This window comes from Mauremys reevesii, linkage group 3 (genome assembly GCF_016161935.1).
Source record: "Mauremys reevesii isolate NIE-2019 linkage group 3, ASM1616193v1, whole genome shotgun sequence".
In the NCBI taxonomy this organism is placed as follows: Eukaryota; Metazoa; Chordata; order Testudines; family Geoemydidae; genus Mauremys; species Mauremys reevesii.
In genome coordinates, this window is record NC_052625.1 from 2,389,543 (window position 1) to 2,416,930 (window position 27,388).

Below are 27,388 nucleotides of genomic sequence, written 5' to 3' on the forward strand. Positions count from 1 at the left end.
CTTGAGCCCTCACACCCCAACTCCCTGCCCCAGCCTGGAGCCCCCTCTTGCACCCTGAACCCCTCATTTCTGCCCACACCCCAGAGCCCGCACCCCAAGTTAGAGCCCTCACCCCCTCCCGCACCCAAACCCCTGCCCCAGCCCAGTGAAAGTGAGTGAGAGTGGAGGAGAGCGAGCCACTGAGGGAGGGGGAATGTAGTGAGTGGGGGCGGGGTCTTGGGGAAGGGGCGGGGTCTTGGGGAAGGGGCGTGGCTAGGGTGTTCGGTTTTGTGCAATTAGAAAGTTGGCAACCCTAAAAGCACCAGAAGGATAAACCTTTCAGAACCACCTAGGAGACACTTTTGTCAATGGAATCTCTTCAACGCAAATCTGCAAAGAATCTGTGGCTGAGTCAAACACAAGTTATTGGGCTTCAAGCAGGCATCACGCTGGGTGAAATTCTATGGCAAGAGATCAGGCTAGATAATCACAATGGCCCCCTTAAAATTACACTCAATGGATTAAAACCGAGGTAACTGATACGTCACAAAAATAAGTGTGAACGTGGATCTTGGTCTGATGCAGGGGTTCCCAGCGGGGCACCCAGAGGGATCTTTCTGCAGACTGGACGTGTTTCTGCAAGACATACTAAGTTCTGTACTCCATGCAGGAGTCACTGGGTGAAATTTTCTGGCCTATGCTAAGCTGGACAGCAGACTAGACCATAATGGTCCCTTCTGGCCTTGAAATCTACAATCCTAAGCAGAGGAAGGAATTGTAGTTGCAAGATATTCTGACTCACGAGCCGAGACATGCACATGATGAGAGCTATTTTCATTCTGTTGTATCAAATGAATCGCCTGCAAGCAGAGGGCAGGCTGCAAAGATTGTAGCAGTGTACCTCAAAATAACAACAAGCACCCCACTCGTTTTACTAACTGCAGCTGAAGTAGGTAGAGACTTCTACAAGCAAATGAGACTGTGATACCGTTTGCTAAGGCAGGTTTAACCTCCCTTTTCAACAACAAGCCATTTTTAAGGAGAGTGCTGACTCATTTTAATCCATGTAGCCCACGCACTCAAATTACTGTACCCAAGAGATAGGGCAGCACTCTTCCTCCTGTTATGCCATAATTCGGGGGAGGGGGGTTCTTTCTCTTTCTCTCTCTCTCTCTGTTTTTTTTAAACAAAAAAAACAAAACCAAGTTACCAAAAATGCTTGTCATGTGACCTGTGATACAGTAAATGAAACTGGGTCTACAGTAAGTAGATAGGCTTGAAAAACAACATTTCCAGCAGAAGATGAGCACTAGCATTTTGCTTAGCATCAAACTCAGTCAATTAACAACATGGGAAATATAGATGCAGCCTTCAGTAATCTATAAAGGTCTAATCACATTGCTCACTCGCTCGCCCTCATGCAGCAGCTTTACACCGTTATATTTGATGGTACAACACACTCAAGTTACTGACTTGTGGCTCTGCATTTGGATAAAATGACAAAGAATATATGTAGCACAGAGTGTGAGGCAAGGCTCACGGAAGTCCATGGGAGACCTTCAGTTGATTTCAGTGGGCTGTGGATCAGGTCTCCACTGAAACACAGTTATATATTAAATGTACATATGTTGCATTTCTGTCCATTCTTGAATGAAAAACTTGCACTAACAGCAGGCAGCCCAACAACAGAAGTTACCCTCCCTGAGTGTACAATGAAACAGCAAAGTTCAGCCCCCTCCTCCCCTTGGCTTGTGCAATAACCCACATCAAACTGAGCTCAACTTTTGAACTTAATGGCTTCTTGATCAGTTTTCTTTACCATCTACCACGGCCAACGGCTCGGTCTACAACAAGCAGCTACAAGCTGTGATGAATCCAGTGCATTCATTATTAGGAAAACTCACAAATCAAAAGTACATCTGCCAATGGTATATGGATGAAAAAAAAACAACACACCAAACCAAACAATTCCATTCTGCTTACATTTCAGTGCACTGAATACATCAGTTCTGTGTCCCAGTGGGGCAAAGCTAACCCCACATTAGATTCTAATACATACTGCAAAATTATCACCAATACAGAAAGGACAGAAACATACTCACCAGGAGCTGTTTTCCCCCTCACTTTCCTACGAGGAGGGTGCCTATGAAGACACATATCTAGATTCTAAATATTTTTTCTTTTGATTTAAAAATCAAGAAGTACTAGCTACACAGACATAATATCGCTTATTTCCCTCCATTAAGCAATGATGTCCAAAATGTTTAAGAGGGAAAAAAAAACCCTCAATCTTCATTCTCATTGGAACAAAATTACTCATGCTGACTCACCAACCACTACTTCCTCTAGCTTCATTCTCTTCATACTTCTGAGTATGACTGGTCAATTTCTCAGGGTCTCTATCGCAACTTCTGCTCTTCCAGGAAGAATAGCCTTTAATGACACCATGGGTGGGAAATGTTTTGTATATTCTTTGAACAGATCCTGCTGCCTCTTCTGTTTCTACAAAAGGCCAGGGAATCACCTCCAGAGGAAACAGTAATGAATGATAAAGTAAACATCAGAAACAGAGAATGAGAGTTTGTGAGTGAATTTAATTTCTTTTCCACCTATTCATATACTGTATAATACAGTGAGTCTCAGATCTCAGTGGTTCAGGAGCCAAATGAGCCATCAACATTACCCAAAAGAGCCACAGCAGCATGAATTCATTGTTTCATTTACTATTTGTATATCTACATACCTATTATTCTCACAGCAAAATGACTGACCAAGTATTATTATTTTATCCACTACAACTGGTTAATAACATAGTAAAAGCCTCCTGATTGGATAATAACTGAGATGGGTTAATAATTAAATCACACAGTGTTTTAATATCATGTGCTGCAAAGAGCCACAGAAGATGCATTAAAGAGCCACTTGAGGCCACGAGCCTCAGTCTGAGTATCACTGGCGTAATATATTAGCTTATTACATTGGTGAAGTGAACGTTGGCTTGATAAAATGTTCTCACTGTAACTGGATTCAGTGAGTCCCTGTCTGGCTACAGAAAGAAAGAGGCCAAGGCTCTTTAAGGCGCTACGCTTAAAGGGATTAGGGGTGGGGGCAATAGGCGAACTCACTTGTACAGAGCCAGGAGAGGAAAAGGAAGTGGAAGGAGCAGGTGTGACCCAACATGTGCAGGGCGAGCGGGTATTCAGACCCCCTGGACTCACTCTCTCTACCTCGGGCCAGCAGCAAGGGGGTGAGAGTAGGACCGGGTTTCTGCGATTGGCTGAGCTTTGCACTCATCACCTTCTTCCTTTGGGGTTGGGGAAGAATTTGTCCTGCAGCATTCACACTGGCCAAGCAGGGAGGGTTTATTCACCTTCCCCACAGCTGGCCATGGCCCCGGTAGGGATAGGTACTGAGGTTAGGTCCAGATGTTGCAGCTGTCCCATGCAGGGCCTCGCTACAGAAGGGATACCTGTCATGGGTAAACAGGAGTTGGAAGAAGGTTTTGGGGAAGCATCCAATAAAGAAGCTGGGGAAAGAGGAGTGAATGAGGCTCCTAACATTGGGTAGAGCCAGGAGACAACCTCCCCACCCTTGCCCCTCATCTGAGGCGGGGGGAAGCAGGGTACCAGCAAAGGGCTACTGGAACCAGGATTAAGGAAATGAGGACCTGCACGGTATGATTTATTGCTGGGTATTCTCAGATAAGTGAAGTGAATACAGTTTTGGCCTAATTAAACCACACCCATTGGGTCTGGCCTTTCTTTCTGTGTGGCCAGGGCAATTAAAACCTGACCAGAAGTGGTGCTGGCTGCGCCCCACGCGCATACTGTATGTAATGGTAAGTTGCTGCTATGAGCAGCTTGGTGGCTATGCCTTCTAATAAACACGTTGCTGGCTGATTCACCACCGCATCACTCTAGTTTTACAGTGAGGTAAACCTTTATGCTTCGGGGCATAACCAACCTCAAATTAACAGGGTTAGGAACTTCCCTCTCAACAGGTTATTCCATAACCATCTGCTACTGGTTGTCTTGCACTTTCCCCTGATGCAGCCGATGCCAGTCAATGTCAAAGACAGGATACAGACCCGATGGACCCCGCTGGCAATTCCCATGTTTCCAAGAAAGCCAGATCAGTCCTCTGTAGTTAACATGCATCCTGCTTTATGTGCATTTTTAAAGTTTTAAAACCTAGCCAATTGTAAGGTGTATTAAGATCCATTTCTCCTAGACGCTATCTCAATTTAAAACTGTACAGCTTCTGTTTAAAGTATATTAATTATAAAATAACAGCAAAAAAGCTGCAGTAAGCACTGACTCTGGAAATAATTAGACATTAGATAGAAATAAAGCAAAAGTACATAATGTTTCCCTAGAGATGAAAATGATCACGAGTCACATTAGGTTTGAGGTAGTGTCTACGCTAGCCGATATCTTAGTTCAGTAGAATTGTTTTGACTACAGCATGGTCTCTATGCATTCAGCAAATTACTGGAGAAAAGAAAACAAAGGAATATCACACTGAAAAGAGCGATTAGCAAATTCAACATTTTGCCCCAGAATGAAAGCAACCAAGCAAATCTGAAGACAGGCCCATCGGGATTCTTACCTTAAATAAGGGATAAGCTACAGCATGTTGAATCTGACATAGAGAAAAGTTCAATAATCACAGATTATGGCACTTGCTATATATAAACTATGATGCAAACTGGTTTAGTAATGAGCAATTTTCACTCCAGTTGTGTAGACGTAGGGCGTGTCTACACGACACCACAATCTGGACTAATGGTGTGGGAATCATAGAGTGTGCACCCCATTAGAACGCTAACTGCACCTTGTTAACCCTGCTGGTGCAAACTAGGGGTACCTAGTTCTTGTCGATGTAGTCCCAAGGCTATAGTAACACAAGCTAGGTACCTTTTAGTTCGCCCCAGCAGGGTCTACCAGGGGCAGGTAGTGCGCACCCTGTGAGAGCGCTCTACAATTCACAGCCCTATAGTCCCGAAGTCGCATTGTGTAGACAAGCTCCTACTGGGTAGCATCAAATTAGAAGAGGAGCTAGAAAATGGGTAGAACATGGGATTCATTTGAACAAAACAGTCAAGAAAACACAAGCTATTTCTATGAGTGAGTTTGGTTGATTCATTGTTTCTCATCTTTAGGGTGTGAGTCACTGACCAATTTCATTAACTAAAACTTGCACTTTGGTTCTTTAAACTTAATGCAGCCAAGAGTGTCTGGGTATGAGGTACTGGGACACTGCACTAATGGAAACCTGGAGTCACATTTAGTTGATTCCAGATGGAGCAGGGTAGATAATTTTTTTCAGTTCACTGGCAATTCAAAAAATCATTTCAGATCAAACCAGAAACAAAATTTTCAGCAAATCAAAAAGTCAAAAAAATTCTCTTCAGGTCAAACAAAATGTTTTGTTTCAGCAAAACTGAAATATTTTGTTTTGATTTCAACCATTTTTCAACATTTTTGATTGTTTAATAAAATTAAAGGATATTTTTAAATGAAAAGTCGAAAGAACCAAAAAAATTGAAATGTTTTGTTTAGAAAATGTCAAAATGAAACTGATTTTTTTTCCTGAAATTTGATTTAGGTTTGTTTTAACCAAAACAATTTGACAAAATGACACAGGTTCACAAAATGTTTGGCACCACCAAATCTGCAATTTTTCACCAAAAAAGTTTCACTTGAAAGATTTTGCCCAGCTCCAATTCAGAGATAGTCTTCATTTGTGAAGGCTTAGTATCTTCTGAGATTGTGTGTGTGTTTGTTTTTAATATTCCAAGTCCTTTTCCCACACTGGATAATTTTAAGTAACTCATAGGTCCCCCCAAAACTTTTTTTGTACCGTTAATGGATATTACTAGGGTGACCAGATGTCCCGATTTTATAGGGACAGTCCCGATTTTTGGGGCTTTTTCTTATATAGGCTCCTATTACCCACCACCCCCGTCCCGATTTTTCACACTTGCTGTCTGGTCACCCTAGATATTACATGTACCAGCAATTTCTGAAGGCCTTTGGAGGAGTAGCCTGTGAGTTTTGAGTCTGTTAATACAAAAGAAAACAGACATTTGATCTGGGCTTTTCATATAGCTGAGTGGCTAGGGAATCCTGGAGGAAGCCAGGGAAGACATAGGCACATGCCTCACTTTACACATGTGGGTAGCTCTATTCAGGGGCGGCTCTAGGGATTTTGCCTCCCAAGCACAGCAGGCAGGCTGCCTCCAGCGGTTTGCCTGCAGAGGGAGGTCCACCGAAGCCGCGGGACCAGCAGACCCTCTGCAGGCAAGCCGCAGAAGGCAGCCTGCCTGCCGTCCTCGCGGCGCCGGCAGAGCGCCCCCCACGGCTTGCCGCCCCAAGCACGCGCTTGGCATGCTGGGGCCTGGAGCTGCCCCTGGCTCTATTTAAGTCATCAGGGCTATTGTGATAACGTCCCCTAATTCTGAGCTCATCTGAGAAAAGTGAGAGAAAGTTCATGAATTGTCACAATACCCCACAACAAGTGGGGGTGGGGACAGGTTCAGAAAAAAGACCAAAAGACTGAATTAGTCCAAACAAAAATGCCTACTGATGTTATTCAAAGACTGTGCTAAGATCACACCTGGTAAACAAGAGCAACGTGAGACCGGAAATCCCTGCACCAACACTGGTGTGTTGGAAATTAAGCCTAATTTGTGGACAAAATAATGAGGGGATGGGCTCTTCCAACCACCACTCCCTCTTTCAGATCCTCATAAAGAGACTTTGGGGAGGAGGGAAGGGCAACCATGACACTGGCTGATTGAAAGACCATCTCCTGGGACCCCAGATCTTCTTCATCCTAATCCTGAGAGATAGCTCGACCAGGCCAACCCAGAGAGAAGGACCCAGATGATACCACCACCTCCACACCATGCGGAATGTGAGCATTTGTCTGTGCGCTCCCCCCAACACTGTGTGTCCTTGTGCTTCCCTACCTTATTTCTTCTCTTATTCCTTCTGCCTGAGGAGCGTGTGGCTTAGCCGGCCAGGACTCTGTATTTTGTAACACTGCTGTAAGCCAGTGACCAGAGAGAGGCAGCTAAATGCAATGACCTAGACAGCCCGACACTGGCACGAGTTTGCCAAGTCTCGGAGTGGCCGATCAGACCGTGAGCTGTGCCCGTGTTTTTCCAGCAGTGAGCTTGCCAGCAAAAATCAGCACAGTTATTACCATCTTTAATACTCTCCAAGAAACTATTAAATGGGGTAGGGGTTTCCTTCTATAAACTCTCCAGCCAAAGGGAGACAGAGAATAAGGGATGTCGTTAAAACGAAAGCCATACTTAACACTTCACATTTCAAAGGCGTCAACTGTTTTTCCTTCTTTTTCTGTATCTTTAATAGAAGGTTAGAGGATGTTTAATGGGGTGCTTGCCATGGGACCAGGCAGGCTGAGATCTCTGTATGCCAAACCTTGTTTTAAACTGTTGAATGTTGGACTGTGGCTGGGTTACGTTCACACCTTTAACTCTTTGGGCGCATATATTCTACCTACATGAATACAACCAATGTGTTAGTAAGCATGCGAAGCATCGAGGTAGAGAAAATACCTTGAGGATGGAGAACAGAGCTCATCTTGGGACTTTCCACCTTGTTCACCATTACGCTCATGCGCTCCAGCAATGCAAGACATCTCTAACAGAGAGGTGCTTCTCTTTGCCATTTTCTTTGGAGTGACACCTGCAAACAGGTTTAATAAAAATACAACTTCGTTAGCACTATGCAATGACTATCTCAGCCAACCAGGTAAAGAGGGGCATGCCACGTATTAAGAACTTAGACCCCAACCCTGCAGAGATTCCTGCATCAACTGCCTCTGCCCCGTGGATGCCCACCTACACAGAGCTCTTAAAGCATGCATTATTTTTTTCCGTGCGGACTTGACATTTTCACAAGTAACTAGCAACTTTGGCTTCCTCATTTTAGGTGTACCAGCTCTCTGAAAATTAGAACCTTTGAGGCAATCAAGATCTCTAGTCACTTTGGAAAATGAAGGTCAGAAATAATGCGGCTCCCATTCCATGGGAGATGCCACCAAACTGGTGGCCTGTATCTTTTACAGGATTGCATTCTTTAAAATTCTTATTGTACACCCTATGGAATCTAAGGCAAGAATACGAGAGGTGTGTATGGATCTGAGCCCAGGACTGGTAGCTAGAAATTCCTGAATTCTAACCCCAGCCCTTACATCGACTCCTCTCTGCCTCTGTTTCCCCTTCTGTAATGAAAGGATGATGATACTTTGTGTGTTTTTACACAGTGTGTTGAAGAGGGGAAGTGCCACACGAATACTAAGTATTAACAATATCAAAACCTTATGCAACCCATGGAGTATTGCAAAATAAAATAAAAAAGACTTTCCGACTCCCGCTGGGCCAGCTCCCGTGTAAAGCAAGGTTCTGTGATGGGTATAATATCACCAGCAACATGTATTCTAAGGCATCTCCCATGCTGCCTGGTCAGATAGACCTTTAAAAAAACTGCAGCCACCACATTGTCTTCCTTCAAATCCCTTCTTAAAACTCACCTTGGCTAGGATGCCTACCAAAAACTCAGCCATGTTTAGGCAGCTGGCGTGTTATAACTGCTACTCGCCATGCCAAGAGCATCTCATTGTTACATTCTTGTCCCCCATCTGTTTGCCATATCCCGCCCTGCTGTCATCTTAGACTTAGCTTGTAACTCTTTGGGGTCAGGACTATGTCTGTTCTGTGACTGTCCAGCGCCTAGCTTCTAAACACTGCCAGAGTGTAAATAAATAATAATCACAGAGCGCCGGATGTCTAGCTGCTCTTTAAGAAAATTGTTTTCAGCACACATTGTGCTGAATTCCCTTCTTACATGGCTATTTTGGCCAGTCAGTCTCTAGTTCTAAATTATCCGAACATCAGTTAAGCAAGTTAGGAAGTGATCTTGAATGACCCGGCTGGTGTGAACTCTTGCACACATGGTTTTGCAACCTCAGTGCTAGATTGTTGTGTTTGTTTGTTTCGCTTTATAAACTACAAACAAATGCCCATGCCACGCACTAGGTACTTTGACAGAATTTCATTTTCACAATAACCTGCCCTAGGAGGCTGCTCCTCTCACTCAGCAATAAATCCGCAAAAAGACACGAGAGGAGATTACTCTGGAAGAGAACCCCCATCATAACAAGCAACATCTTTGGGATAAAATCTCCTACCAAGAGGCCTGATAAAAGACAGCCCTTGCCACTGATCATTGCAATGCACTTAGCTTGGGCTACGTTAGAAACACACAGGGCCCAGATCTGCACAGGAACTTGGGTGCCTAAAGCACTAGAATTTTAGGCGTCTAAGTCCTAGTTTTAGGCACCACTGCAATCCACAACCCCCCCTTTCGGCTGCCATCTAACCCAGTAGGTGTCTAAACTCACTTGGTGCCTAAATTTTCCACTGTAAAAGTTCCCTCAGAGCTTAAATTTCTGCCTCTGAGCATGGGCACTGCTACATCCCTCTTGGCGTCTGGACACCTATCTCCTGCCTAAGACCCTGAGTGATCCACCAACCAGGCAAGGATAGGCGGGTTCTGGTCTGGTAGGCGGGCTCAGAGATGGGGGTAGAGAGAAAGAGAGAATGACTCTGGTGGAGAGGGCAGCCACGAGGGAGATGGAAGACCCCGGGCTCAGTCGCCTTGTGCTAATGTCTCTAATTATTTATCCAAAGTGGAGTGGCTTCAACAGGAGATAGACAGGTCAGTCCCTTGCTACAGAGCACACAGGCATCTGGAGCCTGCTTTCTCCAAACTACATGGTGCAGCCTAAGATTATTAACCTGGATTATGTTGCGAGGCAAGATGACAAGGTAGCCACACAGCCTTTTTACACCTCTGTATTATGAGTTTTGTATTTATTTGGTAATTAACGTAGGGTGCCCAGCCAAGGAGAGGGATGGATGCAATTCAGAAATCAGTCAATTGAAAAAAGCAGGGAAGTTTTCATGTTGGGATCGAGTTCTGGGACCTGGTGAGAGGGGAAATGAATGAAGTAGGGACCCAGTTGTGAATGGAAACATCTGGATGGTAGGAGGGTTTTGCAAGGCATGAAGGAGCTATTTATTATTGAAGCAACTTGTTTTATTTTTTTAATGATGCTTTGCATTATCCATCTGTGGATCATAAAATGCTTTGTAGAGGTGAGTCCGCAGGAGCAGACCCGTTGTACAGACAGCACCAGCAAACACATAGATTGGGCACATTCTTTCTGAGAGGCAGTGTTTCTCCACAGATGAGACTTGGGTCTCTCATGTAAGAGGTTTGGAGTCTTTTCCCAGGCCTGCCACAAATGATTTGTGCCACTCTTTGGGGGGCAGGAATTCTATTTCCTGCCTCTTAGGGTAGGGATATGAGGAATATTGCTCACTAATGAGCACTAGGAAGTACACAGAATTAACAACACTAGGCAGAGACAAGACTAGACTTCATTGTCTCCTAGCTCACAGCTGAGTGTTCAGTCTCCTACGCGACAGGGTACCGTAACGGGGGAAAGCAGGAAGAGAATCTATTTTGCCAGCGATCTCTATGGATTTGTATTTTTGCATTCACTTTAGTACAATACAGGAGGTTCTGTGGGCCCTGAGAATATTTACAGTGCAATGGGGCAATATTTCAAGCTTTGAGATTGTACAGTGCTAACTGTTCTAATTCAACTTCTGAACCCTGTTATAGTCTTGGCCTTCACAACATCCTCTGGCAAAGGGTTCCACAGGTTAACCATGTGCTGTGTGAAGAAATACTTCCTTTTGTTTGTTTTAAACCTGCTGACCCAGTATGGCCATTCTTATGTTCTTATGTAAGTGCCTACGTCACTTTTGAAACTTAGGTTCCTAAGTCATGTAAGTGTTTTGAATATTTTACCTTAATTGTGGCAAATTTACCAAGCCAAGAAGTTAAGTTTGACAAAGTCAAAGTTAACTGAAATCAGAGGATAATAAATGCAAAGTGCTAGGTAAGCTTGATAGGCAAACTACCAGTCCATTATAAGCTGAATACATGCTCCCACTAGGTCTACTGGCAATTCAACAGTGATGTTTATTAATGCTGTTTTAGCAAGGACACCCTCCAGTTATTTTTCATCATATAACAAACAGGCTTCAAGAGCTAATGAGCCAGCATGCCCAGACTTGTTCAGATAAAAACTATCATGTAAAACTTTGAGGGTCGCTGAGCAGCAACACAAAACAGAAGTTGATGCAGTACCAACAGCAGCCACTGTAGGAATACCAAAGCTGCTTTTCAACAAAGCTGCATTCACACCAAGGCAATATGTAGCAGAGGAATAGGATCAAGAAAATGCAGTTTGTTATACAAGACATCTGCAGCAGTCTTCATAATGGATTTCCACTTCCTATTTCCATTCTAATTTAGCACAGTACTCTTGTTTCTTAGAAGCAAAGGTAAACTGCAAGATTACTACGAATATCCTAACCCAGGGGTGGCCAACCTGAGCCTGAGAAGGAGCCAGAATTTCCCAATGTACATTGCCAAAGAGCCACAGTAATACGCCAGCAGCCCCCCATGCGCTCTCCCCGCAACCGGCAGCCCTGCCGATCAGCGCTTCCCACTCCCTCCCCACACCTCCCAATCAGCTGTTTCGTGGTCTGCAGGAGACTCGGGGGGGAGCAGGAAGGGGGAGGAGTGGGGGCACAGCAGGCTCAGGGAGGGGGCAGGAAGGGGTGGAGGGCAGGGCCTGGGGCAGAGCAGTGAGCATTCCCCTGGCACATTGGAAAGTTGGTGCCTGCAGCTCCATCCCCGGAGTCGGTGCCTGTACAAGGAGCCGCATATTAACCTCTGGAGAGCCACACGTGGCTCTGGAGCCCCAGGCTGGCCACCCCAATCTTAACCCATGAAAGACTCAAAGAGCAAGACACCACTGGAATGCTAACTTTAACAGAAAGGTACCTAGGTCCTCTTACTGTCCTACAAACAAGAAATATACACCAATGTAGGCTACATGTAACTGCCATGACCCTTATCTGCCCTGAACTCCTTTTGTATTTCTGTCAAACTGAGCATATCTCGCACAATACACAGAGGATTGGTTTAAATAAAAATGGTTAAAATGTCTTAAAGCATTAGGGTTTTTTTAAGTTTATTTTTCATATGCAAGAGTATTGTTTTTTAGGTGTTAGGGTATAATGAGACATGTATGATATTTGCCAAATTCCTTGAATAAACTGAGAAGTGGTGTATGTGTTGAAAAGGAGGACATTCTGTTTATCCAGCTACCTGGGTAGCTAAAGCATGTTAAATGGTAAATAGTATTTTGCATGAACATCCAATTGGTTCATCTGAAAGGTTTAACTATTACAGTAAATAAAATGAAGTTTGATTAACCTAGTCACTATTTTTACCCATAGAAGATGCAGAGGTTTTATAAAATTCTTGCACAGTATTTTGGAGAAGGAATATTATTTGCAAAAAACAGGAGTTTTAAAAAAAAATAGGTCATTCCCTTCTGTTTTGAGCATGAAGTTTCAGGAAAAGGCTCTTCAAAGTTTCTGTCCAGTATTGTACAATTTCTCATGAGTTTGTTCCATGACGTTCCTTTTCATCCAGTTTCAGTTTGAAAGAAAAAAATAACCCTACCAACTGAGAAGTCCTTTTTGTGTGATTTGCTTTTATCAAATGCACTGGAGGAAGAGTCATTATTTTTTGCCTGTGTAGAAATCTGATACTCTCTGTTTATGGATGTTTGTATTTATTCTGGCCGCTGCTTCAAACCCCTTACCACAATGTTCTTTAGGATTCCAACACTCATTACGGTGAAATGTCTGTATGATGTCGCAAAGAGGACTTTATTCCAATCAGTGGCATGGTCGTACTAAGCATTTATTTTTACTCTAAGTACCAGCAAGTATAATAAATGCCCCCCCCCGGGTTTTACCTTTTTTATTTATCACATAAAATGTTGCACATGGTAAATTATCCTTGTTATACAGGCCTTTATGGCACAGTAAATACAAACACCAAAGCAAGCCCTAAACCATCTAATGCTGAGTAACAATAAAAATGATCCGTCGCTTACCTTTATTCTCATTGTTGTAGTTCACACCACCACTACTACCGAGTAAAACACAGCTGGGAAGACTGCCCCTGGCCTTGGGAATACTGACCAATTTATATGGCCATGTCATTCCCTTGCCAAAAATAAGGGGAAAAAGATATTTTCCCACGGTGGATAGTCACTGTCGCTTCCACAGCAGCAGCCAACTGCACCCTTTCAAAGGCACGAATCTATTCCCAGCAGAAAGTGCCTCTGCTATTGAAAACCACAGACTTGGACTAAACTTGGAGGATGAAAAAGACCTTGCTAAAAGAAAGATGGAAAAATGGGTTAAACATCAAATACAATGCCTGGCTCTCAGGCCTGCATGGAAAGTTGCCGTGGGAAATATTCCCTTTACAGGGGTTTATGGCCCAATCCTGCTCCCATTTACATCAAATGGCAAAACTCACACTGACTTAAATGGGAGCAGGATTGGTGCCTTAAATGGGGAAATAGATGCACGGCACCTATTCCATACTGCTAATGTGAAGTATCTGCAAAACCTGTGCGACACAAGCAAATCCCCACGTGGCAAGCCTTCCAGAGCATTGGGCTAGATTCTGAACCCACACCACTCCCTTTGCACTCCTCAGGCAACACAAAGAAAGAGAGGAAACCGCCCATAACTCCCTGGCTGGGGACAGCATACAGGAGTCCCTAGCTGAAGTAGGATCCAGTGGATGGTTCCTACATCACATCCATGCTGCAGCCCCCTGCTCTGGGGGTGTGGCAGGCAGTAGTAAGGGGCAGGCAGGGGGAATGGCCTGAGGGCAGAAAGCTCTAGCAATTCCCAGATGGCATATAGTTCCTAGGGCCATAGTGAGTGGCTCAGATTAGAGCAGCCACTAAGCTGCTCTAAACTGCATCTGGGCCAGGGCAGAGATGCAGGAAGCTATAAATGGCTATCTAACAGAATAAACTAGACATAGCTGCAACACTTGCCTGTTATCTGTAATAAACTGAAATGTCAAATATTTTGTTAACCTGAGAACAAAAAATAGTTGCTCTGGGGAAGTGCTGTGGCCTGGGCACCCAAGGTGATGGCCACTTGAGTTTAGACTGAACCACCTCTGAGTTACAGATGCATGCAAGATTCAAGTAGTTGGACGTATCATCTGGACTCCTCCAGCTAGGAGGAGGTGGGGCCAGAGGAACTGACTCCATCCTTGGAGTCCCCGGAAACTTAGGAAGTGGCCAGAACTGAAGAATCAAAACTGGATTAAACAGTGTCTGAAAGATAAAGGGAAGAAAATGAAATGGTACTATAATGCAATGCTAATATAAGAGTCACAGACAGGAGCACTCTAGACTAAGTTTTGAAGTCACCGATTTTGTGCTATCACATAACAGCTCACCACTGCTGTAACATTCAATTAAAAAAACACGGAAAAGTTCAAAAGCCACCAGCAATCTGAACAAGTTGAGGCTCCTACAGCAACATTAACTTGACCATGTTCCACATTTTTGGGTGTTTACTGAGCAACATATTTAACCAGTAAAAGAGAAACAGAAAACGCGACCCACGTGCAATGTGACGGCGTTAATATTGCTGCCTGACGTTTCCGTTTCAGTTATATACCCACAGCTATGAGCATTCTTTTGTATTTAATTCCCAGGGTTGGTGGTTGTTTTTTTGAAGGGTCAGCCAAACAAAGGAGCTAGTTTGCTAACAATCAGCACCTGGAACACGACCGAGTGCTGCCTATCAGCACTGTTCCCTCCTGCCTCTCGCCAGTCGGGGGAGCGGCGTATTTCCACATCTTTGCTTGCATAGACACTATGCACTTCCATAGCTAAGCACCCGTGTGTACCAGAGTAGGGACTGAATAAAAACTGAATAAACCTCTTACAGGGGATGGCTGCTGAGGTGGTTAGGATTATTGTGGGGGATTCCTGAGACTCAAATTCAACCCCGTGTTCTGCCACAGACCTCCTGGGAGGACTGTTTCCATCCTAAATCTGAATTGGTTTTGGTTCCAGCTCTTGTCTCTGGACACCAGAGTCTGATATGGGAGCCGCTTCTTATGCGGCTCCCCCCTAAGTGCCCAATTGTGAGCTGCCTCGAGCAATATTTATCCTGGGAGCATCGAACTTTCGCTAGGCCGGTTCAAAGGCAAAGCCCCTGCGTCTTAAAGAAAGCTTGTGTTGGAGACAAACACCTGCCCAATGTCTCTTATCACCCCCTGCCAGCTGCTGCCAAGTTCGGAGCAAGAGGAGGAATAATTAGAGCTTGAGCCAAATCTCACTGAAGTGAATGGAAAGATTTTCCTGATTCCAGTGTTTTCACAAAGTTCTTTAAATGTTGTCATTTTAGTGTTTACATCTGGGATTCTTTCTGGCTTTTGAATCTAATTTTCCATCTGAGTTTTTAAAAAAAAATAATTTTTACTATTTTATTCCACTCTTTTTTCTCCATGAACTTGTAAGTGCAGTTAATTTAAAAAGCTTCACGCAGATTTAGTCTAATGCAGTGTGCTCACAAGCAAGTGTCCAGACCATTAGGAAATGTCAGAGGCCATGGTAGGACCAGTTCATAGGGTGACCAGATGTCCCAATTTTAAAGGAACAGTCCCAATATTCGGGACCTTGTCTTATATACGCATCTGTTACCTCCTTCCCCGTCCCAATTTTTCACACTTGCTATCTGCTCACTCTACACCAGTATCAAATAAAAAAATCCTTGTGAATTATGGAGATTTGTTGTCCATTTCTGATGCCACAGTCCAGACAACATCATAAATCATTAGCACAATTGTTAGGGGTTGGGGAAAACAGGGCTGGAATTATTCCAGGTTTGTTGAGACTGACTTTGGTAGTATAAGGAGCTAGACCTTTCCTGGTGGAAGTCAGATGGAGTGAAAGCTTCCCCCATACATCTCAACTCTCCCCAAGTTGCCAACCCTCATGATTTTACCATGAGTCTTGAGAGAACTGAGGGTTAAGTTTATCATAATTTCTAGATTTTTATCGTCAAACGTGTGAGGTTTAAACCTTATCCCAAAATGGTCACCACCTCCCAGTACGATCAACAGGCCAAGATGGCCGCCATGTCTCTGCAGCCTGTGCAGATGAAAGTGTGTCTGCCCTGAGCAACAATGGCTGCCATCTTCCATTATTTCCAAGGGGACTAACGCCAGGCTGCTCTCAGGAAAGGTAGCAGGCCTTAGTCACTAAGGGTATGCTGACACTGTGGCTGGGAGGTGTAATTCCCAGCTCAGGGGGATATACGTGCACTCTCTCTGCTCAAGCTCGCAGCTGAAAATAGCAGCGTGGCCACAGCAGCGTGATCAGTGGCTTATGCTAGCTGCCCAAGTGTGTACTCAGGGGGTCAGGCAGGATTGTATTCAAGCAGCCAGCCCGAGCCGCCATCCGTGCTGCTATTTTAAGTGCTAGCTCGAGCAGCGCTAGCATGTGTCTGTCCTGCCACACGCTCCAGCAATGTCTCCAGACACCGCTGCAGCCCCCTGCTTTTTTCCATGTGCAGAGAACAGGCTTCTAATTCCCTCATTTCATCGAGGGGGCCCTGAGGGGGGAGCGAGTGACCGTTTCTCACCCTTGAGAAGTATCGGACGCATGGAGCTGTGGCTGTGGAGTTATTGTGGCCATTGGGTTACTAACACTACAGCTGGATTTGCTTTCTACTCAGTGGAAGTTTTATCCATTAATAATTATTATTCAGGCCAAAAATTCACCAGGTGACTTTGTAATCTGATACGTTCATGGAGTCGGGAGAGCTAATTGCAGGAAAATATCATGGCTTTCAGAATGACTCAGTGATCCTCCAAACTAGGACTTTTTGATCACAGAATGGGAAAAAGGGAACAACAAAATGAAAAGCGTGAAGTTTGAAAACTCCGAATGAGTGCCTCCTTGCTAACTGGTTGCTTCATTATATCAGTGCATATTGCCCTAATATAGCACAAGGAGATATGTCTTGCCGAAAGGGTGCAAACTGCACGCTAAGATAGTGTCTCTATAATTGTATGAAGTTATGGAAAAAGACAAGCTCACGTTTCATATCAAACTTTCTCCTGAATAACCAATAACACATTGCTGGAAGCTGGGCAGCATATAGCAACTGCCTCATTTGCTGCTAAATCACAACACTCTTGTGAGCAGAACAAGGGGAGGAAAATAGAAGACTATTTCCTACAAGTTGATCAGCTGACATTTAATTGTGGTTATGCTGATTTTATTGCTTTTGGCTCCATCTTTACCTCTCTTACACTACTGCATAAATACTAAAGTTGTATCTTTTGCCATTGAAAACAAACCCTATTAAATGTCAGGCACAAAAGGGAATAAAAGTTGCTGACTTTATGTTTTTCAAGGACAAATGATTCTATGGAAAAAAAAATCTCTGTGTTGTGTTAACCGCAACTCACATTAAAGTAAAGAAATTATTAGCCATAAAAACCTAATACAATCCATCAATTATCTGGCAAATCAGTTCTTCACAAATAAGAACAATGACAATCATTTCAATTTGCTAGGACTGAGGAGAAATGTTGACGAGAAAATTAGCAAACTGATGGGCCACTACAAAGTAGTGTTTTCTGTTGTTGTTGTTTTTTACAGTATTTTCTGTTATTCAGTATTTGGATATGCCTCCGTTGAGAGAAGGCACAATTAATGCAACCAGTGTCAAGATGATTCATGTCACGTACATAAGACTTTAGCTTTAAGCTAAATTCTAAAACAGTCCTTTGTAATCTCCCTAAAAATATGTTTTAAATAAACAGGAAAGCTCACTATACTGACTATGTTCAACAGTGTTGTGTGTAATAGCTCACAATTCACATGATCACTTTTTTAAACAGTTCTGACCAGATGCTGCAAAGTATATCTCCTGCCTATTAGTCTGCAAAAAAAAAAAAAGGCCTCTACAGGCAAAGAAGTGTAATAATCAATTATTTTTCTAACCTAAAGCTGTAGGAATACTTTCATACTCTTATCCCCTGCACTCCTTTGTCTAGTTTTGCTGGGAAAGCCAGTGGCAATGAATACCTCTTTTGTGAATTTGCTGCAATGCTGCAACTAAAGAAATTGAGACTTTTTAAAATGGGAGTGTAACAGTCCGATGTTGGGGCCGTGCCCTCTCAGGGGGGCCCCAGGAGCCCCCCCCCCCTCCGCCCAAATCCCAATCAGTCTCTGGTTGTCTGAAGGTCTTGAGTTCGGCCCTCAAGCAGGGGCTGAACAGAGGCACAGTTAGTGTGTGCAGTCCCAGCCCTCCGCAGGGGCAGGGGCAGCGGTTCTAAGCTCGCAGCGGCGGGGCGCAGGGAGCAGAGAGCAGTAGAAAGTCAGTAAGCCCCAAGCCCTAGCTCAGGCAGCACACAGCACACAGGCAGGGCTCAGGCAGAGCAGCAGGCAGTCTGCAGCAGCTGTAAAGCCTCAGCCCCTGCTCAGGGCAGCAGCAGCACAGCAGCAGCAGCAGCTCAGAGGCAGCAGGCCCAGAGGCTCAGCAGCTGAGCAGTAGCTCAAGCTCAAGCCCTAGGGCAGCAGCTCAGCTCAGCAGGGCTGCTCAGGCAGGCAGGAGCAGGCTCAGGCACACAAAGTCACTAGTTTGGCAACATCAGCCTCAGCCAGGGGCGGCAAAGCAAAGCAGGCAGCAGCACAGGCAGTCAGCAGCAGGCAGGGCAGCTAAGGCTCTAATAGAGCAGCAGGCAAGCAGGAGCTGGAGCAGCGCAGCAGCGCAGCAGTACAAAAGTCGCAAAGCCCAAGCCAAGCAGCAGGCAGGGGCAAGGGCAGCAGCAGAGCTAGGCAGCTCCTCAGCAAGCAGGAGCAGGCAATAAAGGGAGTTCAGAGCGCCAGGTCAGGCAGAGCTGCAATGGTCAGTAAAGCCCAAGCCTAGGTCCTAGGTAGGGGTGGGGCCCAGGAGGCCCAGGTCAAAGCCAGCCAGTACCAGCCAAGCCCAGGCCAGGTCAGTCAACAATAGCCAGCAAAAGGGCAGGGTCTCAGCAACAAAGCAGAGCAGCAGGTCAGAGGTCAGGGCAGCTGCAGTGCAGCAGGTCTGTGCAGGCTTCTGGCAGGAGGGGGAGCTGGAGGGGGGAGCTGAGGGGGCAGGAGGGGAGCCAGGGGACACCCACCCGGTGGGCCCAGGGGCCCACCCAGCCCACACGGCAGCCCGTGCCCTGCCCGGCCGCCCAGCCGCGTGGCACGCCATGGCTGAGTCCCGCCCTCAGCCGACGCCTCCGTTGCCCTCAGCTGCCATCCCTCAGCCCCCCCACCTCTCCTCCTCTCCGGCTGCTGCTGCTCGGCTGGCTCGGGGCTCTCGGGCGGTCGCTGGCGGCGGGGGCCTCCGGTCCCATACCCGGGGCTCGGCGCTCCTGGGGCGGGGGCGCTCGAGGCCTCCTCCGTCGGGGGTCGGGCCCTCGGCAGGCCTGCCGCTCCTGTCCGGGCGCCTGGCTGGGGGCCCCTCGGCCAGGGGAGCCCCGCAGGAGCGCTCGGGTCAGGTCTGTCCGGCAGGAGGGGCTGGAGGCGTTGAGCTGGCGCCGGCTGAGCCTGTCCTCGTCGGCCGCTCCCGGCGGCGGGCCTCCTCTGCCTCGGCTCACGGGCTGGCCTGAGGCGGCAGTGGCTCGCCCTCCTGGGGGGGGCTGTTCCGTCCCGCCCTCCGTGCAGGGAGAATAGTTATGTTAGAGTCGAGTTCTGTGCTAACTGAAGTCAGTAAGAGAGCTCTCATTGACTTTAATAGTGCAGCATCAGGCCTTTCGTGGGTCTGTAATACCCAAGAGCAACAGCCCACTTGCTGCTAAGTGTTACCCTCACACGAAGGCTGCTATGAGAAATACTCCTGAGGGGTTCAGTTCTGTCATCCTTAATTAGACCAGCCCCACTGATGTTAACGGGGCTGTTTGGAGAGGAAGGGCCTGCTCAGTGACTAAAGGCATCAGAATTAAACCCACAATATCCACTGTTCATCAAACGAAACACTAAAAATGGTGGGGAACGTTCTTATTTTTTCTCACCATTTACTATTTCCTCATCTTCTCTCCAGAGTAAGTGGCTCTTACCTCTCCAGGCACAAGTGAGCCAATTTTGTCCCAATAGCACCTAAAGAGCAAGGATGTGAGGTCCAAGCATGGGGAAGGTTTTTCTTCCTGGGTCCCCTCAAAGGGACCAAAGGAGACTTTTCTATCTAAGTGAGGGTCCAGAGGGAGCTATTGGCAGATCTCAGCTGCATTTCCTGATGCACATTGGCTTTGTTTGCAACTGAAGAGATGAGGGATAAAAATAGCTTTTGACAGATCTCAGCTGCATTTCCTGTTGCGTATTGTCTTTGCAAAAGATGAGGGAAGATAAAAATCACAGTTAAGATGCAGCAATGCAGGCTGTACAAGTCCACTTGGAATCCTGGGTATGTATTTGCTAGCCCGTGCTGGGTCCATGTTGCCATGTCTTCATTGCTATTTTTATCTGAGCTAGCTCAGGTAAAGCTAATGCAGGTACACCAGCCTGGGTGTCAATCACATCTCCGACTGCAATGAAGACAGGCCCTAAGAAACACGCTTCTCTCTGAGTCTAATAGAAACTGGTGAGTATTATGGATTATTTATTTATTTACATTTTAATTACAAAATGTGCCTGATTACTGAAGTATAGTGAAGTCGTCTGGAATTAATGTACTAGTGCAAAAAGCCACTAAAAAGTGCCAGTTTCTCAATGGCACCAGAGCACTGAAGAGGGATCAGTAACAAAACAGACATAGATTTGGCCCAAGCCCTTAAGCTGCATCTCTGCCTTGGTACGTTCCGAAGAGGGCCCCAGGGGACACAAAAGAGGAATGGGGTTTTGTTTGGATTGGCCACAATAGTTATATTTGGATAGTTTTTGAATGCTGGAAAAAAGACATATGTGCCTCTTGTCGACAGAAACACGTTAATACCGAATGCAGCAGAGAAAAGGCTTGAGAATGGATCCTCTTGGGGGAATCTTACCCCTGTAATGCTGCCAAGGTCAATGTCAACTTGAGTGCCTACATTTTAAACACTGGTTGCTTAAGTTAGATCTATCTGTGGGGCCAGCTGGACCTAGAAAGATTTCTGAAAATGCAACTGCATAATCCCTAGATTATAATACATAGATTCTGTACTGCTCCTGGTTGCAGAGCAGCCCCATAAACTGGCTTAAAACCACATTTCACCCTTCCTTTTGCACTTTCTGTGCTGAGCCTGCTGATTGTCCCTGTTTTTCTGGAGATCTTTCTTGGATGATTGAGATATGGATTGGGAGCAAGCTCAGCCTTAGAAGGCATTCAGGGAGCAACTCCTTAATAAAAACGTTTCTCCCAAGGCTTTAAGTAGGGGTATACAAAAACAAATTTAAAAAAAAGTTTTGTACAGTGTGGACAAAAGTTACATGTACTGTCAATTACTGCAGATGCACTTCTTGGCAACTGTAATGTCAACATCCCATTAGTTCTCCTTGTTGTCCATAGACTCTTCCACTGTAGACATGGACTGACCTTCTCATGTGAAAGAAATATTTTTCTTCTTTTCAGATGGGAAAAAAAAACCAGCATCATAAGGAGAATGGGTATACAATGATTCCTTTGCAAGTCACCTCCACATTACCAGTTCTTCCAGTGCAAACCATCTGTTACTCAGTTAGTCACTTTAGCTGACAGTAGTTCTCTTTTTGTTCCTATTTCTATTGCTCTTGAGAATTTTCTGCCGCCTTGACATGATGTGGACTATTTACATGTAACGGTGCCAGATGGATAAATATATCTTTTGCAGGTGCATTAACAAAGCTATGCCAAGAAATTCTGGAGCTGACGGTAGATTCAAGCTCCTTCCAAAATACTCAAAAGCCTGAAGCATAAATGGCTCAGCCTCATATGGCAGATTTTACCTCATTACAAGCAAATCCCAAACCTGAATTGAACAGAGTACTTTAAACAATAGAAATAGCTTTATCAAATGTCAGCTAGTTGGTGTTTGCTAATGAAACATGCTATTTTCAATGTCATTTTCATGAACATAAATTGGCCTGTTGTAGCAGAACACACAAGAGAAAATCCAGCTAAAAGTTTTCATCTTTGAATTTGCTTACAGAAAAGTTTGGAAAGCCATCTTCAATGGGTTTTGGATCAGGGGCTCTGCCTGCCATCATCTATCACACAGGAAGCAACTGGGGGTGCAGAGCAGAATCAGCGATCCAAGTCCTTGAACGCGCAGTTTGGTTTAGCTGTTGCGAGGTAAGGCATGCAGGCCTGTTCTTTTCCTAGTGTTACAGTGTTGAGTCCATACTGGGGGGTTGTAAAATCACACTGTTACCAGAGCACCCCCTTGTGACAGCATACAGTACAGACTCAATTTCCCTTTTGGTCTTTTGTAGCTCCACCCAACCTCCCAGACCTTCTGGGTTGTACTGAGTCACCACAGTTCTACCTCTTCCAAGGAATCCAAAGTCCAAGACAACTATGAAGAAACAAACTTTCCCATTTCCACGGCGAGACCTGATCAGCAACAGCCCATGCTAGCCAGCCTTCTTTGCCACATCTACCTTCCCTGCCTGCCTCTCCCCAGCTGAGCAGAATTTCTTCCTAGAAGCCTGATTCCTGCCCCGGATGTTGCAGGGCTGGCTGATTGGGCCTCTGGTAGCCCACTGACCCTTTCCTGAGTGGAGTGGGGTTTGTATGACCTCTCGCAGGGGCTTATTTTTCCATCGTGCTATTCTATCTGCATGGCTAGAAAGACACAGTTGCCAGCTCTCATGATTTTTAGTGTGAATCTTGCGATAATTGATATTTTTCTTAAAACGCCCAGCTCCTGGAGATGTAGAATTGCATGAGATTATGTTTTCTTTCATTTTAAAGCCAAGGTTCACTTTTCGCTCTTGTGATGGAGCAGAAGAGCTTGAAAACATGAAACTCAAAGGCTCACAAAATGGAAAGCAAATAAAGAAAACCCCAACTGTTTATTTGCTAAAAAAATTATTGAGTTTTTGGGGACTGGCTCATGATATTTGAATGTTTGGACTAGCAATGCTGAGACAGGTAGCTCAATATTTTCATACTTTGGGTCAAAATTTTCAAATGCAACTGGTGATTTTGGGTGCCTCCATTTTGAGGTGTCCAATTTGAAAATCAGGCCCCTTTCAGGTGTCTTCAGGTTGGGCCCACAAGCCAGAGGCATCCAAAATCACCATTTCCATTTGAAAATCTTGGCCTCAGTGTCTAAAGTTAGGCACCTAGCTCTGTGTTTAGGCACCTACATGGTTTGACTTTGAGTTTCTGAGCATGTGCAGTTTCCATGTAAGTCAATGGGATCTGCAGACACGCCGCACCTCTGGGAACCAACCACTTCCTCTGGCAGCCATGTTTGAAAACGCCGCCTTTCGTTACTACAGGATAACTGCGTGAATGCTGTCGTAGTGCAGCACGTAATGCTAAGACGCCGTTCCTCTCTCTTCTCAAAGCCAGTGGCTGGGAGGAAGGGGAGTGTGTGACAGAGTCCAACTGTCCTCACTCGGGGGCTGGTTGGGAAGTGTGGGAAGTCTGGTAGCTTATGGTCATTTTTCTCAAACAGTAGAAATGTTCTAAGTGCACCCACTATCTAATGATCCAGTGAAGAAAGGAATGTTAAGATAGCGGATAAAATAAAATTGTCAAAAGTGCTCAAGTGACTTGTCTGATTTTCAGAAGTGACTTGGGCACCCAAGACCCTAAGTCTCTTTTAAGGTAATGAGTATCAGAGGGGTAGCCGTGTTAGTCTGGATCTGTAAAAGCAACAAAGAATCCTGTGGCACCTTATAGACTAACAGACGTTTTGCAGCATGAGCTTTCGTGGGTGAATACCCACTTCTTCGGATGCAAGTCTTGCTGCAAAACGTCTGTTAGTCTATAAGGTGCCACAGGATTCTTTGTTGCTTTTAAAGGTAATGGGACTTGGGCATTGTTGAGAATTTTACCCAGAGACCAACAGTGGGATACAAAAGCAAGGGTCAGGACCTACGCTGAGCAACAGCACCGAAAGCCATTTCCTAGTGCCAACGTTACAAGGGCCGTCACACGAGCACCTGGTTAAAGAGCAATCTTTGGGGCTATTAAGCTGTAGGAAGATGAGAAACCCCTATGGGTCTTTCATCATTTTTTTCATTTAGAACAGGAATTGAGTTCGACTTGAACACATAAGCACAATGAGCTTTTAAACCTGGGGAAAGGGTAAAATTTATGTTTCCTGTAAGGCACTTTTAACAAAGCATTTGTTTTAGATTGACACAGAGATGGGCTTGAGCCACAAGCTTGGATCTAGATCGGGGTGGGCAAACTAGGGCCCACGGGCCCATCCTGCCCAGCCCCCAGGCTCCTGGCCCAGGAGGCTAGCCCAGGCCCCTCCCCCGCAGCCTCAGCTCGCTCGCTCCGCTGCCGGCGCAATGCTCTGGGCGGTGGGGCTGTGAGCTCCTGGGGCAGCACAGCTGCAGAGCCAGCCTGACCCGGTCTCTGAGCTGCGCGGTGGCCCGGCTCCAGCGCCACCAGCCACCGGGCAGAGGAGTTCGGGGTGGTGGTCAGGGACGGGGGTGTGGACAGGGGTCAGGGTGGAACGGGGTTGAATGGGGGCAGGAGTCCCAGGGGGCAGTCAGGAAGGAGGGGGGTTGGGTGGAGCGGTAGGGGAGTGGGGGCAGTCAGGGGACAGGGAGCGGGGGGGTGTGAATGGGACAGGAGTCCCGGGGGGGGGGGCAGATAGGAGGTAGGGGCCGGGCCACGGCCCCCTCCCCTAACCGGCCCTCCATACAATTTACAAAACCCCATGCGGCCCTCAGGCCAAAAAGTTTGCCCACCCCTGATCTAGATCCAAACTCCCCCACAGTTCAGGGCTGTTTGGCTCTGCGTTTGGGGATCTGGCCCATTTCTGTTTTTCGTATGTTAGAGGATTATCTCTGTCCTCATCCAGCAACACGCCCCCGACCCCCAGTAGCTTTCTGGCTTCTCCTTCTGTGACTCTGCTAGAAATATGGGAGCTCTCTTCCCCTCGCTCTCTGGAGAGGGACACTTTACCTGTTTCAGAGTTTTCCCTTTCCCCCTGCACTTTACCTCTGACTCGGCTCTACAAGCCAACGACCAGAGGCGGAGGATGGCACGTGATGGCAACCAGCGCAGTCGCCAGAGCTCATTTGGGTTTGAGGGTGAGAGAGAAAGAATGAGGTGAGCGTGGGGGAAGGACAGGAGCATGGGGAGAGGGAGAAGGTTCTGGAACAGGTGAGACGGGGGCCTGGGGAAGGAAGAGAGAGACTGGGCTGGAGGGGGAAGGAGGAGACATTGGAGTAGTTCATGGGAGGTAGAAGAGCCTAGGATAGTTAATCTGAAATCTGCTGCAGCACAGAAGTCAGTGAAAACGGCACCAGAGGTGAGAAACAGGAAAAGGCCAAATACGGTAGGGGGAGAAAGGAACTTGTATTGTAGCCTTTTAGGGGTCGGAGTGAGGGGTGGTCTCATGGTGTTGCAGAGACCACTCTGTCTCATTTACAGGTGAAATTTCTCTACAGGTTAGAGCAGCCTTTGAACTGCTCTAACTTACTCTCACCGTCCCCTGCGGGCCCTGGGAAGCAGAAGATAGACACAGGGCAGTCATCTCTGGCCACACTTACTCTGTCCCTGGCCCGCTCCCAACACACGCCCTACACTAGGGGCTGGGAACAGGGCTGGCATGGAGCCTTCATCCTCATATTACACTGGCCTGGGGATGCTTTATCAGGGGGCAGTTTTTTCTCTCCGTACAGCACCCTTACTGTGCCAAAGCAGCGTGAAGGGGCCTTGGTGTAGCTGAGAATCAGGGTCGATGAGTCTCACTGGAAATAGTTTCCAGCACGTGGCAGCAATGGGCAGAAATCTTGCTTTGACCCAGTTATTAACATTCTCTGCCTGTTCAGACACAAAAGTACCAGCATTTTGTTATAATTTTTGCAGTGTTCAGATTTTCCTTGGGAGCACACGAGCCATTAAAATGTGCTTCTGCTAAGGCGACATGCTAATCCTTTTTTCCTGCAAACTGCTAAAACACTTATGGCCTTTATTCGTTCTGGTTTTGAAATTAACATTGGGCACTAAGACAGCTTTATCCCAAGCGATGGCAGGTCATGGGTGTGATGACAAATGTTTACAAATCCCTGCATGTGATGTTTGTCTAGCATGATGGTAAATCTCAAGAACTGTACAACACCATGGGGCTAACACAAAAGGAAGGGAGAAAAGTTGGAAATATTTCATTGTGATTTTCAGCTGTGAAAGCACAATAAATCTCACCGAATGAAAGGAAATAAAAGTACCAGGCCTTAATTTCATTTCTAAACCTTTAACATGGCTCCATAAATATTGTATCCACAGCTGGAGAGAGACAGGGATGCTTCTCATCCCCGCTCTCTTCCCTGTTCAATGCTCAGGCGGCACAGATGGAGTGGAGATTCACTCAACATAACTACCCTGCTGTGGGTTCACTGGGCGGGGGCAGAGCTCACGGCTAATGGAGCTGGCTCCTATGCTACCTACATATCAGGGTGGGGAAGGAGAGTGGCTGGATATACTCTGGATGTCCACATGGGATCCTAGCCAGTTGCCATAGGTTAGAGCAGCCTCAAGTCTGCTCTAACCTGGGGCCAGAGCTAGACAGAAAGTCAGGAGACTGTAACCGGCTCCTTGGCAGTGCCCTCTCTCTGCTGCACCCAGCAGATGCCAGATACTACACGCAGTCTATTATATATCACCAGATTCTCAAAATTAAAGTGTAGCTAATCTATACGCCATTGACTATTGTAGATACACAAAAGCCCTACACAGTTACATACATTTAGACAGCATTCCCTTTGCTAAAGGATATTAAAGATTCATACCCACACTCTCTTCACTAGTACGTAAAACAACCCAAAAACCTGGCATTGCAGATGTTGAGCACCCAAAACTCCCAATGACTTCAGGGAGAGTTGTGGGTGCTGAGCACTGCCCACGGTCAGCCAGGACTGAGAAAATCCAAAACATAACAGGCCAGATCGCCATCTGGTGTAAATACACATAGCCCCATTGGAGTCAAAAGGACCAACTCCCTCATGGTGTAAATATGCAGTTACTCGAGTTAGACATTTTTAAATCAGCAGGTCCAGATAACTTGCATCTAAGAGTTTTAGAAGAGCTGGCTGAAGAGCGCACTGGACCATTACTGTTGATATTCAACTAGTCTTGGAACACTGGGGAAGTTCCAGAAGACAGCGAATGCTGTGCCAATTTTTAAAAAGGGTAAAGAGGATGACCCGGGAATTATTGGCCTGTCAGTCTGACATCAGTCCCAGGCAAGATAATGGAGAGGCTGATGTG

The 27,388-nt window shown here is 46.0% G+C and overlaps 1 long non-coding RNA gene across 4 annotated transcripts in view; it reads right to left on the reverse strand.

Annotated features, from left to right (window-relative positions):
- Window positions 1–27,388, reverse strand: part of LOC120400606 — a 303,500-nt gene that overhangs the window by 194,750 nt on the left and 81,362 nt on the right. Inside the window, exons 1-2 of one of the 4 annotated variants that reach the window (XR_005595917.1) lie at window positions 25,118–25,233; window positions 7,568–7,697 (exon numbers count right to left, since the gene is read on the reverse strand). This is a non-coding gene — a long non-coding RNA (uncharacterized LOC120400606). Of the gene's footprint in view, window positions 1–2,081; window positions 2,220–7,567; window positions 7,698–13,062; window positions 13,342–25,117; window positions 25,234–27,388 lie in introns of those variants that run through there. The other 3 variants (XR_005595921.1, XR_005595919.1, XR_005595920.1) reach the window with 3 other exon arrangements.